Source organism: Furipterus horrens, unplaced genomic scaffold, assembly GCF_987537825.1.
Source record: "Furipterus horrens unplaced genomic scaffold, mFurHor1.1.pri manual_scaffold_2, whole genome shotgun sequence".
Lineage (NCBI taxonomy): Eukaryota > Metazoa > Chordata > Mammalia > Chiroptera > Furipteridae > Furipterus > Furipterus horrens.
The window spans coordinates 121,827,632-121,844,306 of record NW_028327172.1 but is presented as its reverse complement, the minus strand read 5'-3'; the positions used below and the strand labels follow the sequence as shown (position 1 = coordinate 121,844,306).

Sequence of the window (16,675 nt, the reverse complement as noted above, 5' to 3'; positions counted from 1 at the left end):
CATAACAAGTCAATTAGATCTACGATATAGATCTAGAATCTGACCACTTCACAATATCCTCAATGCTTCCACCATAATCCAAAGCACCATCACATCTCTTCTGAATTATAGCGTTTGCCTCCTTATGTTGCTTCCCCTCCTACTGCCCTCAAGACGTCTCAACACAGCCGCCAAAGTGATCCTGTCAAAACTGAAGATTATGTCACTATTCTGCTCAAACCCTCCAATATCTTCCCATCCTACTCAGAGGAAAGGCAAAATTCCTACAAAGATGTCTTTGATCTAATCCTCTTTTTATGTCTCTGATTTCAGTTCAACTCTCCCCATGCTAACTGCTTCAGTCAAAGTGCCTTGTTATTCCTCTCAGTACTAGGTACATTCCCACCTCAGGGCCTTTGCACTTGGTGTTTTCCAGTGCCTGGAACATGCCCTCATCTCCTTCAGGCACTTACTCAAATATCAACTCTGAGACTTTCCTGGCTACTATATTTAAATCTCCAACCCCAACACCCACCTTCCCTGGGAAAAAAAACCTTCTATCCCTGTTTATGATTTTCTTTGGCACCTACCACTGTTGTAACATACTATATACTAATTTTGTCTATCCAAAATAAAATGTTCCATGACTAGAAATTTTGTTTTGTTCACTACTATGCCTAAAACAGGCTCGGCTATATATAAGAAATCAAGATATATTTGTTGAATGAGTGCATAGATGAATATAAACACTCATTTTAAAGATGCAAACACACAATTTTGAGGTCAAATTATTGATAATATTTTCAAGTTATAGTCCTTAAGACTTTTGTCAATTATAACTTCTTGTTTGATTTATACATTCCCTGGGTCTAAAATTCCCCATGTTCTTATCACTAAATCACAATTCAAAAACTGACACTAGATGGCACTCTTTAAAAGCATTCACCATGAAAGCATGTAGTAATAGAAGATGGTATTAGAAGAAAAATTATTTTAAAAGCCCTTAAAAAGTACATATGCAACTTTTTAAATGCATTTGAAATATTAGTGTACTCTAAATTTTAAGAAACCTTCAGCATACTAAATTTCCTTTAATATTCTAAATTCCTTAGGTTTCTTTTTTTAAATCAAAAACAAAGTCAAATACTAAAGAGATAATAATCTATTATAACAAAGGTATATAGAAAGATAGAGTCTTAGAAAACTTCTTGATAATATAAATAATCACTACTGTTTTATATTTCTTTCATTAAAACATAAAGGTGTGCACCATGGTTTGTTACTTCTTTAAAAGATTACCTACTTCCAGCCAAGATGGAGGCGTAAACAGACATGCTGTGTCTCCCTCCACAACTAAGAAGGAATACAACTACCTCAAAACTAGAAACAATCAGAAGTTTCAGAAAATCAAACTGTATGGAAGTCCAGCAAACAAAGATATAAAGAAGAAATACTCATTCAGACAGGTAGGAGGGGTGGAGAGGATGCGGTATGGTGGTGGCAGCAGCGGCGGCAGTGGCAGGCCAGCAGAAAGAGCAGTCACATATTTTAAAAAGTCAGGAGGGACACCTGGGGAGCATTCCCAGCTCCTCACTGGACCTCGAAGCTCATGGTCCCAGCACTGGGGAAAATCAAGCCTCATAGCTTTTGACTGTGCAGGCAAGTGGAGGCTGGGGTCGAGGTAGAAACTGCCGGTCTCTCAGCTGAGTCCGCTTGTTTAAAGGGCACCCATGGTCCTAGAAAATCCGCAGACCCACCCGCTCTGGGAACAACAGCCAGGACAGCAGCTAGAGGGGTGCCAGTCTGGTGCGGAAGTGGGAGAGGTGCCTGGAAAAGCGGTGTTGAGCAGGCCGCATTGTTCCCTCTCAGACCCCTCTCCCAAATATAGTGCCACAACGTGGTGAAACAAGTCGCCCTGTACTGATGAATCCCTAAGGCTCTGCCCCTTACAATGTAACTGGAGCGATAGCTCTACCTGGGACGCAGAGGCAAACAAACACAGGAGCCTGTAAGAATGAGGAGACAGAGAAGTATGGCCCAAAAGGGGGAACAGATCAAGGTTCCAGTGGGAGAACTAAGGGATGAGGAGATAGCCAACCTCACAGATGAGGAGACAGACAACCTAACAGACACAGAATTCAAAACACTGGTGATAAAGATGCTCACATATGCTTGAGTATGGCAAATGCATAAGAAAAGAAATGAAGGCCATGCTAAGTGAGACGAAGGAAAACCCACACAAAACCAATGGTGAGGGGAAGGAAACTGGGGTTCAAATCAATGATTTGGAACATGAGGAAGAAAAAAAACAGTCAACCAGTGCAGAACGAGGAAGCAAGAATTGAAAAAAATAAGAAAAAGTTCGCAAATTTTGCGAAGGAGATGGACATACAGGTCAAGGAAGCACGGAGGGTGCCAGGCGAACTGGTCCCAAAGGAAACCACACCATGATGCATCATGATTGAGATGCCAAAGGTGAAAGATAAAGAGAGTCCTGGGGGCAGCAAGAGAGAGGCAGAGAGTTGTCTAGGGGGGTGCCTATAGGACTATCAGCTGATTTCTCAGAGGATACTTTGCAGGCAGGAAGGGACTGGCAAGCAGTATTCAATGTGATGAAAGGCAACCAGGATTACTCTATCCAGTAAGGCTATCATTTGGAATGAAAGGGCAGATGAAGTGCTTCCCAGACAAGGTGAAGCTAAAGGAGTTCATCATTACCAAGCCATTATTATATGAAATGTCAAAGGGACTTACTTAAGAAAAAAAGATCAAAACTATGAACACTAAAATGACAACAAACTCACAGCCATCAACAAGTGAATCTAAAAAATAAAAACAAAATTCAACTAAGCAAACCAGAATAGGAACAGAATCATAGGTATGGGGATCATTTGTGGGGTTATCAGCTGGGAATGGGGAGGAGGAGAAATGGGGAAATGATGCAGGGACTAAGAAGCATAATTGGTTGGTACAAAATAGGCAGGGGGATGTTAAGAATAATATAGGAAAGGGTGAAGCCAAAGAACTTATATGCATGACCCATGGACATAACTAAGGGGGGGTGGGATTGCTGGAGGGAAGGGGGTACTGGGCAGAGGGGAGCAAAGGGGAAAAAATTGGAACTACTGTAACAATATAATCTATAAAATATACTTAAAAAAAAAGAAAATATCACACACACACACACACACACACACACACAAGGATTACCCATTTGAATTCTTTATTTTTCTGTAGTGGTCATCACTGAGTGTACACAAATGTATTAAATAAATGGAACAGTTTTTTGCCTGTTGCAGTCCAAAAAAACAAAAGATTATCTAGAGAAAAAGTATTTCATGTAATTTAAAAGTAACTTTTTAACCCATGGAAACCATTTTTTCCCAGAGCTTAAGTACCATTTTTTTAAAAACCTAGAACTGACCTAATTATGTGTGTGTGTGTGTGTGTGTTAAAGCCCACAGGCAAAATAAACCAACATTTTCTAGGAAATCGACAGTCTCTTTGAGTAGTTTGCCTTTATAAATATATTGCTGAATAATTTACCAGTCCTCTTAAGTCCTTCTTCTGGCAGTGGGATACTCTATAAAGAAGATCCCTAAGTGCTTCAAAAAACTAGGTTTGAAATAAAACATGATCGATTTTGTTTGCCCAGCCGTCTAGGCAACAGTAATTATGAGACTGGTCCTAATACTTAAAGGAAAAAAAAAAAAACAAAACACCACCTGAAAACAATGTAATGTTATGTTAAGGCTATTGATTAGAAAATGTAGAAATTTTTTTTAAAATTGTGGTTTATGTATGTTTGCCACATTCTAGGGCACAAAAGAACTTTGAGAATAGGCTTTTACATATTATATAAACTTTCCTCTCCATCAGCACTTATTAGTGTTAAACGTCAATGAGACAGAATAGCAATAACCTGCCCATGAAGATATCTAAAAATTAATGAGATGCCTCGGAGAAAATGCAAAGTGCTGTTGATTCTTAACAATTATTTTTTCCAACATAAGTGCTGAATTCCACCCCACATCACCCCCGCCCCGAGATTAAAAAGGTTACTTAATCTTGGAGTTAAAAAAATTACTCTCCCTGGGCAATGTCTCCTCACAAAATACTGATGTAATTTCTAAAATAAATATTAAGTATTAGTAAACTTGTACAAATTGGATGTTTTTGGCTTGCACTGTTTTTAATATTTCAACAGAGTAGAACGCAGTTTTGCATAAAGTTTTCAAATTCCATAGGCAAAGAAACCCCTCATTTTCTTCTCCATCTCTACCTAGAGAATTCCTTTGTTCATTATTTTTATATCGTGGGCTTTAAAGAGGTAGGCCCTATAGAATCATCTCCTGGGTCTCCAAAGCTTCTGGAGCAGAGCCTTTGTTACTCCTTATTACATTCCTGCCAAGCACAGAAGTAGTGTCATTTGCTCTTTCTCAGCTTTGACATGTGCCACCCTGAAACGAAGTGAGACAGTGGCACACAAAACCACAAATTTTAGGAGCTGAACAGATTGATGGAGTGTGCATCTCTTCCCGGGGCCATGCCAGTTTGCTTGGGAATGTTGCAGAGGGAATAAATAGGTAAGAAGAAAACATTTACGCTTTGGTTTCATTACTTGGGAATCTTCAAAAATAGTTAAAACAACCAAAGGAGTCACAGTTTTAATATTTTAGCCATTTCAACTTCGTTTTTTGCATTCTCATTCTAACTAATGTATCTTGGTGTTGATCAATGGAAGCATTTCACATATGAAAAGGGAAATGCATTTTATAGATGTTCTCATCTAAAACACACACATGTAGAGAGAAACTGAAGCAACAGAAGCATTAGGGAAAGATCTCCAAGAGCAGAGATGTGTCATTAGAGACCAAGGCTAATATTCACATCCTTGTATTCCCAATTACTATGTATGGGTACAAAAGTTGGACAGTGAAGAAGGCTGAGAGGAAAAAAGGGTATTCATTTGAAATACGGTGTTGGAGTAGAGCTCTAAGGATATACTGGACCACCAGAAAGATGGATAAGTGAGTCCTAAGAGCAAATTAACCCTGAAACATCACTGGATGCAAAAATGACAAAACTGAAGCTGTCCTACTTTGGGTACATAATAAGGCAGGGTTCTTTATAGAAGATACTAATGTTGGGGAAAATAGATGGCAGCAGGAAAAGAGTAAGACTCAATATGAGATGGACTGATTCCATAAAAGAAACCATATATGAGTCTCCAGCTGAGCAGAGCTTTTGAGGACAGGACACTGGGGACATCACTCATTCATAGGGCTACCAGGAGTTGGAACCAACTCAATGGCATGTTATACAGTATACACAACAATTTCTACTAATGTATCATTAGAAATTATGTTATCCTAAGCTTCATTAGGAAAAAAACTGTTTTTTCCTAAAAGCAGGGTTATTTAACCATGTTTAGCACTGAATTAAGTGCTTTGATAATTTCTTCCTCATTCTATTTATTGGGTCCTCTGGAACCTCTTAAGGACCCTTGGCTTAACGCTTTGCTTTGCCTTATCAACAATCTACATTCACTCCTTTGAATACTAACTTTCAAGCTTTTGATCATGCCACTCATTAAGAAATACACTTTATAATGCAAATTATTATACAATGAATAAAACAAAAAAATTATGAATAGCCTACTACATGGGAGATATATGGTACTTTTTACTTTGTGCTTCTTCCTGCTTTTTTTAATTTGTTTTTTAGTGCTGGTTAGTACTCACTAAATTGATTTCAAGACCCATAAATGGGCCAACAACTCACAATAACAGCCCTGTTCTAGGTGATCTCCCGTGCCAGATGTTTAAATATCATCTACGACTCATATTTCCATCTGTAGCTAGTCCCCTCCTTGGTAAAAGGGCAGCACCATTCACCTAGATGTTCGGGTCTATAACTCTTTAGTCCCATTCAACTCCTTTGATTCCTTCATAATCTACTATTTCTACCTTTGAAATATGTGCTAAAACCCAACTTCTCAGCACCTCTACCACTATCATCTTAATCTCAGTCATCATTAGCTCTTACAAAGATCAGTGCAAAAGCCATCATTAACTATTTTCTCCACGCTCCACACAAACAGTAAGTACTCCAATAGTCAGGGGGATCCTTCAAAAACAGAAATCAGATCATGTCCCCTGCTCAAAACCATCCAGTGGCTCCCAGCACACTTAGAATAAAATCCAAATTTTCTAACATGGTCTATACAGAGCCTAACGTGACCCTCACTTTCCTTCTTTTCTGACCTCATCTCCTTCCCTTCCAGCCTCTTGCTCACTCATCTCCAGCTAGTTCTCTTTGCTGTTCTTGGAAGATGCCAGGAATGCTCACACTTGAGTTTTTGTACCTGCTGTTTCCTTTGCCTAGAATGCTCGCCTTCAAGATATTCACATGGTTTGCTCCTTGATTTCATCGAGGTCTCTGAATATTAACTCAGAGCAGCCTCTCCTGACAACCTGAATTGAAAAAGCATTCCCACCATTCACAAGCACCTTAACTTGTTTTCTTTTACTTCACGAGTATAGCACTTACTACCTCACATTACATCTCCAATGCTTAAATGAACAGTACTAAAAACATCGTTCAAAAATAAATAAATGTACATAAATGAGTATCAGTAATTACTATAATGAGAGTATTGTACTACTGAGAACTTCAGTCTTGGTACAACATGAGCCCCATTCTTCTTAACACTATTCTTTCTCTTCCGAATGAATACATCTATTTTAAGAGCCACCTATGTATAAATTAAGATAAAGAAATAACATCACCTCTGTGAGCTGAACTGGAAAAAAGAATAATTAGAATCCATCCAAACATGTAAATAAAGCACAGAAGTTTTTATGTATGTTGATTTTCAGGCAAGAGAACTAGGAATCTAGATTCTATATATGTACTGACTTAGCAAATAGTACATTTACACATCAATAACGATAAAGTAATGGATAAGAGTCTAGACTCTGGAGGTAAGCAGATTCAAAGCCTGGTCTTGATATTCAGAAGTGATACAAAACTTTTCTGTGCCTTAGTTTCCTCATTTATAAAATGGGGACAATAATGACAGTACTTAACCATGTGAAACGGGAAGTGAAAACAGGACAATGCCTATTACATTAGTAGGCCCTAAATAAATATATTATTATTCTTTTATAATTTATCCAAAATTCCTTATTCATTGACACTATTAAAAGAAACATTTTTGATGGCAAGTCCCAAGTTATGCTTTTTATTTTCATACTTCTCAGGAAAGGTAAGAGGTTCATGTTGAATTAAAAAGGTATTCCCTGACATATTGAAAAAATCTGTTACTTAGGCTGAAAGCCAGGAAGTCACAAAATGGTGGAATGTAAATGTGATACCCTACGTTCACATGTATAATAACTGCTTATATTGTACAAAATAAATAGCTCATCACTGTTTACAAGTATGAAACTGCAAACATATTTATCTTAAGAGATTAAAACTTAAATTTAAACCTATTTAAGTTCCTTACTACATCAAATGCTCAACATTATGGATATTATAAGTTAGCTTATGTTGTGTACATTTCACAAAGTAACACTATTTGGTTACAAATCTCACCGTTTATTACAGTAATACAGATTTTTGAAATTGACCCTACAGTTAGGTAGCAGCTAATTACCTTAAATATTAAAATTTAACCAACAACAAAAAAAAAAAACTGAGCTATTTCAGTGCTCATTATAGTTTGTAATGTGGGAATGTATATAGGTAAGTCCTAGAAAACAAAATCCTATAATTAAAATGATCTGTTTTCTTATCTGAGCAAGAAGTGAAAAAAATGTTTAAAAGTAAAAAAGCTTACTGTAATCTTAGTCATAAGGGGCATGTGTTATTTTTCCTCTGGAGAATCAGGGAAGCATTTGTTGCCAGAGAATCACAATGCTTGAAGCTAAGCCTGACCTCATAATTAATAGGGATTCACAGCATGAAATGCTAACTTGTTAGAAACATCAGCAAGCCTGAAATAAAATTACTGATCCCTACAACAAACAATAGCTGTGCTTGTTGTGATCTAAGTGGTTTAAATCTTTGCATTTCAAGTACTAATCATAACAATTTCAGGAGGCTGCTTTGACTACTAAAGATAAAACAGCATATACTAGAGAACTGTGTGTATACCACAAAAGGTTTTAGTTGACTAGTCTCAGAATTTGTTGAATTTCAAGGCCTCCTAAATTGTTGCTGTTAGAAAAGCCAACTCGCTACTCAGTAATTATTCTTATTTCAAATAACGTGGGATACAAAAGCTTCAAAGTTAAACACGGGTTAAAAAAAAAATTGATGAGTCCACTACTACCGAAATTTGAGCGTTGTATAAAGCAGGCAAACAATTAGAAGTGTTTTAAAAGAATAACAGATAAAATGATTCTTAAATCTCAATGATTTTTTTCATAGATTTATTTTTGAAGTGACACCTATTAAAATGCTGCCTTCAGGTATAACTCAAACACAATTTCAAATGAGTATGCTTAAGGCAATCCTGAGTAGTGTATATTCCCCACCAGGCGGTTAAAAAAAATAAACAACTCACATAGCTTAATGTTTTATTAAATATGACAGCAAATCACTCAGTTGTATTTATAACAGAGCATTTATTTCACAATACTTAAATGATCATGTTTACATGTTAAAATTGTCACATGAGTTCTTGCCAGCTTTTGCATTTTTCTCCTTTAAACACTTTCTATAGATTAGCTTAGAAAAAGTAGTTTATCTTCTTTATTAATAATTTAGCACAGGACATATAATTAAAGGCTGGCATTAACAATAAAAGGAAAGCCCTGGCCGAGTGGCTCCGTTGGTTGGAGCTTTGCATGGTACACTGAAGGCTGCCTGTTCCTCTCGGTAGGGGTACATAGCTAGGCTGCAGTTAGGTCCCGGATCAGGGCGCCTTCCGAGGCAAACTATCCATATTTCTCTCTCACATTGATATTTCTCTCTCTCCCCTCCTCTCTTTCTAAAATCAATAAACATAAACTCCGGTGATAATAAAAAAGAAAAGGGAAAAAGTAAATCACTTAATCTCAAAACCAGGTAGAGACGGGATGAGAAGTACCTGTACTAGCAAATGTTTTTGAAGCCAAAGCAACTTTCATGCAAGTTAAGCGCAAACTTTCTACATAGGTTTAAAACCGAAGTGAAGAAGCAAATGTCTCAAAATGAAGCAAGTCCTTTGGAACAATTGTTGAGCTGTGTGCTCAGAAAGGACTGGAATGGAAAACTAAGTGTCAAAGAAAAAAAAGATAAAGCGTGATGCAAGAGGTCTGGAAATTACACTTAGCAGCAAACAGCATGGGACACCCCCCCGACTCTTGGAACTAGAAGCTGCTCCATTCCCCCCACCAGTAGAGAAAGCCCTGAGCCCTCCACCCGCACCCTCAGAAGCTGTGGGCAATGAGGGGCCAGAGAGAGATCAGGACACTGATTCCATGTCCTTGACCTTCCCCCGCGCTGTCAGCCCTGTGGCCCCCAAATGCAAAGAGTAGGCACGGGCGGTTGTCGCAGACTGTGGAATTGGCGGCCCAAGCGCCCTCTTTACCTGGTCGCAGAGGCGCGGCCAGGCAGGGAGGGTGTGTGAACGTGTGGGCGACCTTGGCCGCCTGCTCCTTCCCGCCCCGCCCGAGCCGGATTTCGAGGCCGCTTCTGGAGTCTTCGGACCACTAGCTGCCAGCGAAAATGCGGGCCAAACAACAGACAGCGTGTCTAGGAAACGGCAGCACCAGCCGCCATTTGTATTCCGGCGGACAGGAACAAGGCGGGTACGTCACTTCCTGCCGTGCCCTAGAGAAAACGTTCCCCCTGCGCCGTGCCGTGGCAACCTCTGTTCCCCGCTCTCGGAGGCTGCTGGTGCGGGGACCAGTTCGGAAGGAGCTAGTGAGAAAGGACAGAGTAGAAGGGCGGAGCGGTGAGTTGTGACGAGCAGCCCCCCTCCCAGCCGCCGCCGGGAGGCTCGGGACCTCCGCGAGGGATGAGGTGGGAGAGTGGTTCGTGGGCGGGCGCTTAGTGTCCTCGCTTCTTAATGGCGAAACCTAATTTGCGGCCGGTCGCGTGCCCCAGGCTGACCGCTCTCCCCTTTCAATGAAGGCTCGGCTTCCGCGGAGGGTGCTGTGGGCTGAGGCACGCGGGCGGGGACAGGACCCCAAGGGCTAAGTCCTGGGTGCACTGCTCGGACCTTCCTCGCAGGGTTTTGGCGACTGCTCTGTACAGCTCCCTCTTTCCGCGCTTCTCTTCTCGGGCTCCCTTTCAAGGACCTTCCCCGGTGCTAGGCCTTTAGGGTGCCCTGCCTTGAAGAAAGGATTGACACTCCTGTTGAGTGTCTGCTGTCGCTTTTCAAGTTCTCGGTCACTTGGTTGGTTTGAAATAGGGGTCATTCTGCCTCCTTAGACGTGCCCCTAAGGTATCAGTATAACCCAGGGCTAGGAACTCAGTGGAGGACTGCAAACAAAGGGCAGCGTCTTTATAGGGATGCTTATTAGAAAGGGTTGCATGATCTTGCAAAGACATAAAGGGCAACGTTTCCTAGGGCCATTATGAGATGGCAGTCCTAAATGTTGCACGGTGCTTGACTAGGTTCAGTTTCCTTAAGATCGTGTACGTGCAGATGATCAACTGGACTTCTTCTTCCTCTTCCTCTTCCTCTTCCTCTTCCTCTTCTCCTTCTCCTTCTTCTCCTCCTTCTTCTTCTCCTTCTCCTTCTCCTTCTCCTTCTCCTTCTCCTTCTTTTTTAAAGATTGGCTCGTAGGATGGGGAATGAGATTTAGAGGAAAGCATATTTAGATCGGAGAGATCACAGAACACCTAGAAAGTATTGTTTCAACAAAAACCTAGTTCATTTAATAAGTGTATTTGAGTACTTGTCAATTTCCAAGTACTAGGTACAGTATATAACAGGGAATTAAAAATAAAAAAAATAGCCCCTACTCTCATGGACTCACAGTCCAGTGGATTAATGAATTTAAGCCAGATGAAGGATTGGGAAGAGAGTACTGAGATAGGAACATTATACAAATACCCAACTACCTAGTCATGTAAAAGGTGTTTTTGTTTCACTTTTCCTTTCTTTTTTTTCTTCTTATGTTTAAGGGTTTTTTGGAGGTGTTGTAGGTTTGAGTTTCTTTTTTGTTTTTTTTTGTGTGAAGGGACTTTGGAAATGACTAGAATTGTGCAGGAGGAAGAAGACCATTATGCTTTCCTTTGACCTATTAATAATTGTATAGCCATTATTTCATGAAACTTTGCAAAGTAGCAAAATAAATATAGACTCTCCCCTTCAAGTACTCAGAGATTTATAGAGAATATAACATTTGTAGGGAAAAAAAAAGTGTGGTTCAAAGTAGAAAGTTCCAGTACCATGAGAAACCACTGAAAGACATCCTGGGAAGACGATATTATTGGTCATATCTGGGGTGGAGAAGGACACACCAGCTTTGAGTAGAGTCCTTATGAGAAGTAGTGAGTGTTTGAACTGAGTCTTGATAGTATTTGGAAACCTAAAAATGGGTAAAAAGCTGCCCAGACAGAGAAAAATGAGAAGGGGCAACACCAGCTTGTAACTCTTAAGTAAAGAAGATCAAGATGAAGAATTAAAGTTTTTGTGCCAGTTAAATGCTAGGCCAAGAAATTGGGCTTTATTTTGAAGGCAGTGGAAAGAATTAATTTTGAGGAAGAAAATTAAAAAAAGAAAAACATATTTCAAGAATATTAATATGGCAACAGTGTTGAAGTCAGTGACAATAACTATATTATTGCTATAGTACAAAAAAAAAGCTAACAAAGATCTGAACTTGAATAGTAGCAGAAGTGAAAAATGGAGAAAATGTGAGAAATGTTAGAGAGGCAGAGTACACATGAAAGACCTGCTGATTGTTTTTATATAAGAAATAGGGGGAAAACTCTGTGAGGGAAAGATTTAAACCTCAGACCTGATTAATGGAAAGTTGTGCCATTTCTTTAATGTCTTTTTTTTTTTAATTGTATTTTTTTCCATTACCAGTTAAACCCCCTATAACTCCCCTTCCCCCAGCAGTCACCACTGTGTTGTCCATGTCCATGAGTCCTTTTTCCTTTTTGTCAATCCCTCCACCCCTTAACCCTCCACACCCCTCCCACCAGCTGAGCTGTTATTCTGCTCTGTATATATGAGTCTGTCTCTATTTTGCTTGTTAGTTCAGTTAGTTCATTAGATTCTATATGAGTGAAACCATGTGGTAGTTGTCTTTCTCTGTCTGGCTTATTTCACTTAGCATAGTGTTCTGCAGGTCCATCCATACTGTCGCAAAGGATAAAATTTTCTTCTTTTTTTTTGGTGAGTAGTATTCTGTTGTGTATATGTCCCGTAGTTGTTTTATCCACTCATCTACTGATGGACACAAGGTCTGCTTTCATATCTTGGCAATTGTAAATAATGCTGCAATGAACATATGGGTGCTTATGTTCTTTTGAATTAGTGTTTTGAGTTCCTTCGGATATATTCCCAGAAGTGTGATCATTTCAGTCAAAAGGCAGATCCATTTCTAACTTTTTGAGGTATCTCCATACTGCTTTCTACAGTGGCTGCACCAATCAGCATTCCCACCAGAAGTGCCAAAGGGTTCCCCTTTCTCCACATCCTCGCCAGCACTTGTTATTGATTTATTGATGATGGCCATTCTGACAGGTGTGAGATGATATCTCGTGGTTTTAATTTGCATTTCTCTTATTATTAGTGATGTTGAGCGTCTTTTATCATGTCTATAGGCCATCTGTATGTCCTTTTTGGAGAAGTGTATTCAGGTCCTTTGCCCATTTTTTTAATTGGGTTGTTTGCTTTTTTGGTATTGAGCTTTGTAAGTTCTTTGTCAATTTTGGATAGTAATCCTTATCAGATGAATATATTCACCTATTCTGTGGGTTGTCTTTTTATTTTGTTGATGATTTCCTTTACTGTGCAAAAACTTTAGTTCAATATAGTCCCATTTGTTTATTTTTTCTTTTGTTTCCCTTGCCTGGAGAGGCACATTCAATAAAATATTCTTATGATCAATGTCCAAGATTTCTCTTCCTTTGTTTCCTAGCATTTTTATGGTTTTGAGTCTAACGTTTAAGTCTTTAATCCATTTTGAATTTATTCCTATGTGTGTTGTAAGAGGGTGGTCTAATTTCATTTTTTGCACACATCTACCAATTTTCCCATCATCATTTATTCAATAAACTACCTTTAGCTCATTGTATATGCTTGCTTCCTCTGTCAAATAGCGATTGACTATAAAGGTGTGGGTTTACTTCTGTGCTCTCTGTTCTGTTTAATTGATCTATGTGTTTTTATGCCAGTACCAGGCTGTTTTGATTACTATGGCCTTGTAGTATACTTTGATATTAGGTGGTGTGATTCTTCCAGCTTTGTTCTTCTTTCTCAGGATCACTGTTGCTATGCGTGACCTTTTGTGGATCCATAGAAGTTTTTGAAATATTTTTTCTAGTTCTGTGAAATATGTAAGTGGAATCTTGATAGGAATTGCATTGAATCAATAGATTGCTTTGGGTAATATGTACATTTTAATGATATTACTACTTCCTATCCATGAACATGGTATGTGCTTCCATTTATTTGTATCTTCTTCAATTTCTTTCTTCAGTGTCTTCTAGTTTTCTGAGTACAGGTCTTTTACATCCTTGGTTAGATTTATTCTTAAGTATTTTATTCTTTTTGAAATAATTGTGAATGGGATTGTTTTTTAATTTCTGTTTCTGTTTGTTATTGGCATGTAAAATGCAACTGATTTTTGGATATTAATTTTGTATCCTGCTACGTTGCCGAATTCATTTATCTGTTCTGGTAGTTTCTTAGTGGAACCGTCTGGGTTCTCTATGTACAACATCATGCCACCTGCAAGTAAAGACAGTTTTACTCCATTTTTCCAATTTGGTTGCCTTTTATTTCTTCTTCTTTTCTGATTGCTGTGGCTAGGACTTCCATTTCTATGTTGAATAAGGAAGTGAATGCGGACATTTCTGTCTTGTTCCCGATCTTGAGGGGAACACTTGTAGTTTTTGCCCATTGAGTATGATGGTGGCAGTGGATTTGTCATATATGACCTTTATTACGTTTAGGTGTGTTCCCTCTACTCTCGCTTTGCTGAGAGTTTTTACCATAAATGTGTGCTGCATTTTATCAAATACTTTTTTCTGCATCTATTGATAGGTTCAGGTAGTTTTTAGCTTCATTTTGTTTATGTGGTGAATTACATTTATTGATTTGCAAATGTTGTACCAACCTTGCATTCCCAGACTAAATCCTACTTTATTGTGGTGTGTGATCTTTTTGATGCATTGCTGTATTTGGTTTGCTGATATTTTGTTGAGGATTTTAGCATCTGTGTCCATCAGGGATTGTCCTATAATTTTATTTTATTGCACTGTCTTTATCAAATAGTTTTGGGATTAAGGTAATGCTGGCCTCATAAAATGAGCTTGGGAGTCTTCCCTCCTCTTGAATTTTTTGAAATAGTTTGAGAAGGAGAGGTGTTAGCTCTTCTCAGAATGTTTGGTAAAATTCTCCTGTGAAGCCATTTGGCCTTGGACTTTTGTTTTTTGGGTCTGTTTGCAGGCTGTACAACAAGGCTGGGTTTTATCAACACTGGGCCCTGGGGACGGTCAGCTAAAGTCTCAGAGTTTCCAGAAATCTGCCTTAGTTGTTAAACTTAAGTAGTGATATAGCCTTAAGCTCCACACAGCTGCCAGGCTTAAGAACTACGGGGCGGGGCAGAGTAATTCCTGTGGGCAGGGCTATTGCTTCCCCTGAGGCTGATGCCGCTTGGAGGGAAGTGCTCTGCCTAAGCAAGATGGCTCCTGTAATATGGGGAATGACTCAGCACAGGGATCCTGGCGGCTGTTCCTTCAGTTCTCTCCCATGAGCCATGAACCCAGACTCTCATCATGTGTTTCTAGTCCACTCTGTCCTCTCTGTGCCAGAGGCCAGGGTAAGTGGCTGCCTTAGATTTTGTGCATTGGCCCTTTAAGAGGCTCTCTACATCTCCTGCTGTCTCTCCCTGGTTGACAGAAACCCTGCTGCTTTTCACAGCTGGATGTTATCTGGGTTCCTTTCTGAGCTCTGGTCCTATAGGCTGTGGAGCCCAGATTGGGGTTTAGACCCCCACACTTCTCATGAGGAACCCCCAGCCGCTGTAATATCCCTCGAGAACTTCAGCTATTGCCTATGGGAGCCCAGCCAGCCCTCTCACACCTGCTCCACATTCCCTACTAATCATATTGTAATAAAGTGGTTTCTTCTGTCTGTCCTTGGTTGCAATGCTTCTCTCCAGCTAATGTTCAGTTGGTTATTCAGGATGATTTCTTTATAATTTAGTTGTAATTCCAAATTGGTCCTGGGAGGAGGTTAGTGTAGCTTCTACTTATTCCTCTGCCATCTTGGGTCTCCTTGTGTTATTTATTGAAAGAAATTGCAGGACAAGAAACGTTTGGGGAAGATATTTATAATCTCAATTTTAGGTATAACCAAACTTGAGATACTATTAGGATAATCAGGAAGATATGTCTATGAAGCAATTGAAAATGTGGAATTCAAGCTTAAGAAAGATTGAAGTGGGGATGAACATAAGAAATCACCTGCCTAGAGATGATAGTTGAAAACATGATATACAAGTGTGGGCATAAGTAGGTTTATAGTTGTGAGTGCATGAAACAGAGAGTTAATAAAGCAATTGTAATAATCATAACCTGTGTTTCTTTTTCCATATGAACAACTATAAACCTTCTTTTGCCCACCCCTGTATGTAAGATTACCAAGAAATTATACTAGAACTAATGAAGATGGACAGGGACAGATACTTCAGCAATATCAAGAACAACAGGGAAGAGAAGATGAGCCAGAGAATGAGTAGTCAGAAATAGAAGAGGAAAACCAGAAAAGCTGAATATAATAGAACTCAAGGAGGAGAAAGTTTTTGAAAGTGGAAGTAGATAACATGTATCAATGTGGCCAGCATTTACTGAGTACCCGCAATCTGTCAGGCACTCTGCTAGACATGTGGTTACAGCAGTAGGCAAGACCAATCTAGTGCTGACTCTCATGGGATTTACATTCTAGCGAGAATGACAAACACTGTTTACATAATTAACAGTGTAGTAACTATTCCAAATAAGTACAGCATGTTTTGGGACCAGTAGGAATATGTGCAGAAAATGAGACTTGAAGGGTGAATAAGATGGGGGATGGGACATTCTACTAAAGTGTTGAGGTAAAAAGGGTATATTGAAAGACTTGAAATAAGTCGTGTGGCTACAACAGAGAAAGTGGTAATAACTTTAGGTACGAGGTAGCATATAATGAGTATGTACCCAGTGTCAGGTACTGTTATAACTGCTTTACATGTCCAGATCATTTAGGGCATTGGAGACCTTGTGAAGAATCTTGTTCTTTAACCTTTGGACTGTGAGAAGTTTAAGGAGCTTTTTAAGCAAGTGAGTGATACGAAAAGATTTGCAGGGGCACAAGAGTGGTTGTGGGGAGACTGATTAAACTATTGCTGTGGGTCTTATAACATATGGAGGATAGTAGCTTGGTCTAGGGGAGGTGGTAATGAGGATTGAAAAAGGTAGATGAATTTGAGATGTATTTAAGATGTTTGTTGGTTGGATGAGGGTGGAGGGTTGA

General features: G+C 39.3%; 2 protein-coding genes across 3 annotated transcripts in view; one reads left to right on the top strand and one right to left on the bottom strand.

The window, feature by feature from the left end:
* Positions 1–9,764, bottom strand: part of GSTCD (glutathione S-transferase C-terminal domain containing) — a 136,646-nt gene extending 126,882 nt beyond the window's left edge. The window contains exon 1 of the mRNA XM_090266369.1: positions 9,563–9,764. The gene's annotated coding sequence lies outside the window, so the exon portion shown is untranslated. The remainder of the gene's footprint in view (positions 1–9,562) is intronic.
* A 51-nt stretch (positions 9,765–9,815) lies between these two features.
* The window catches only part of INTS12 (integrator complex subunit 12), a 32,045-nt gene continuing 25,185 nt past the window's right edge, over positions 9,816–16,675 (top strand). Inside the window, exon 1 of one of the 2 annotated variants that reach the window (XM_090266370.1) lies at positions 9,816–9,928. The gene's annotated coding sequence lies outside the window, so the exon portion shown is untranslated. Of the gene's footprint in view, positions 9,997–16,675 lie in introns of both variants that reach the window. The other variant, XM_090266371.1, reaches the window with a different exon arrangement.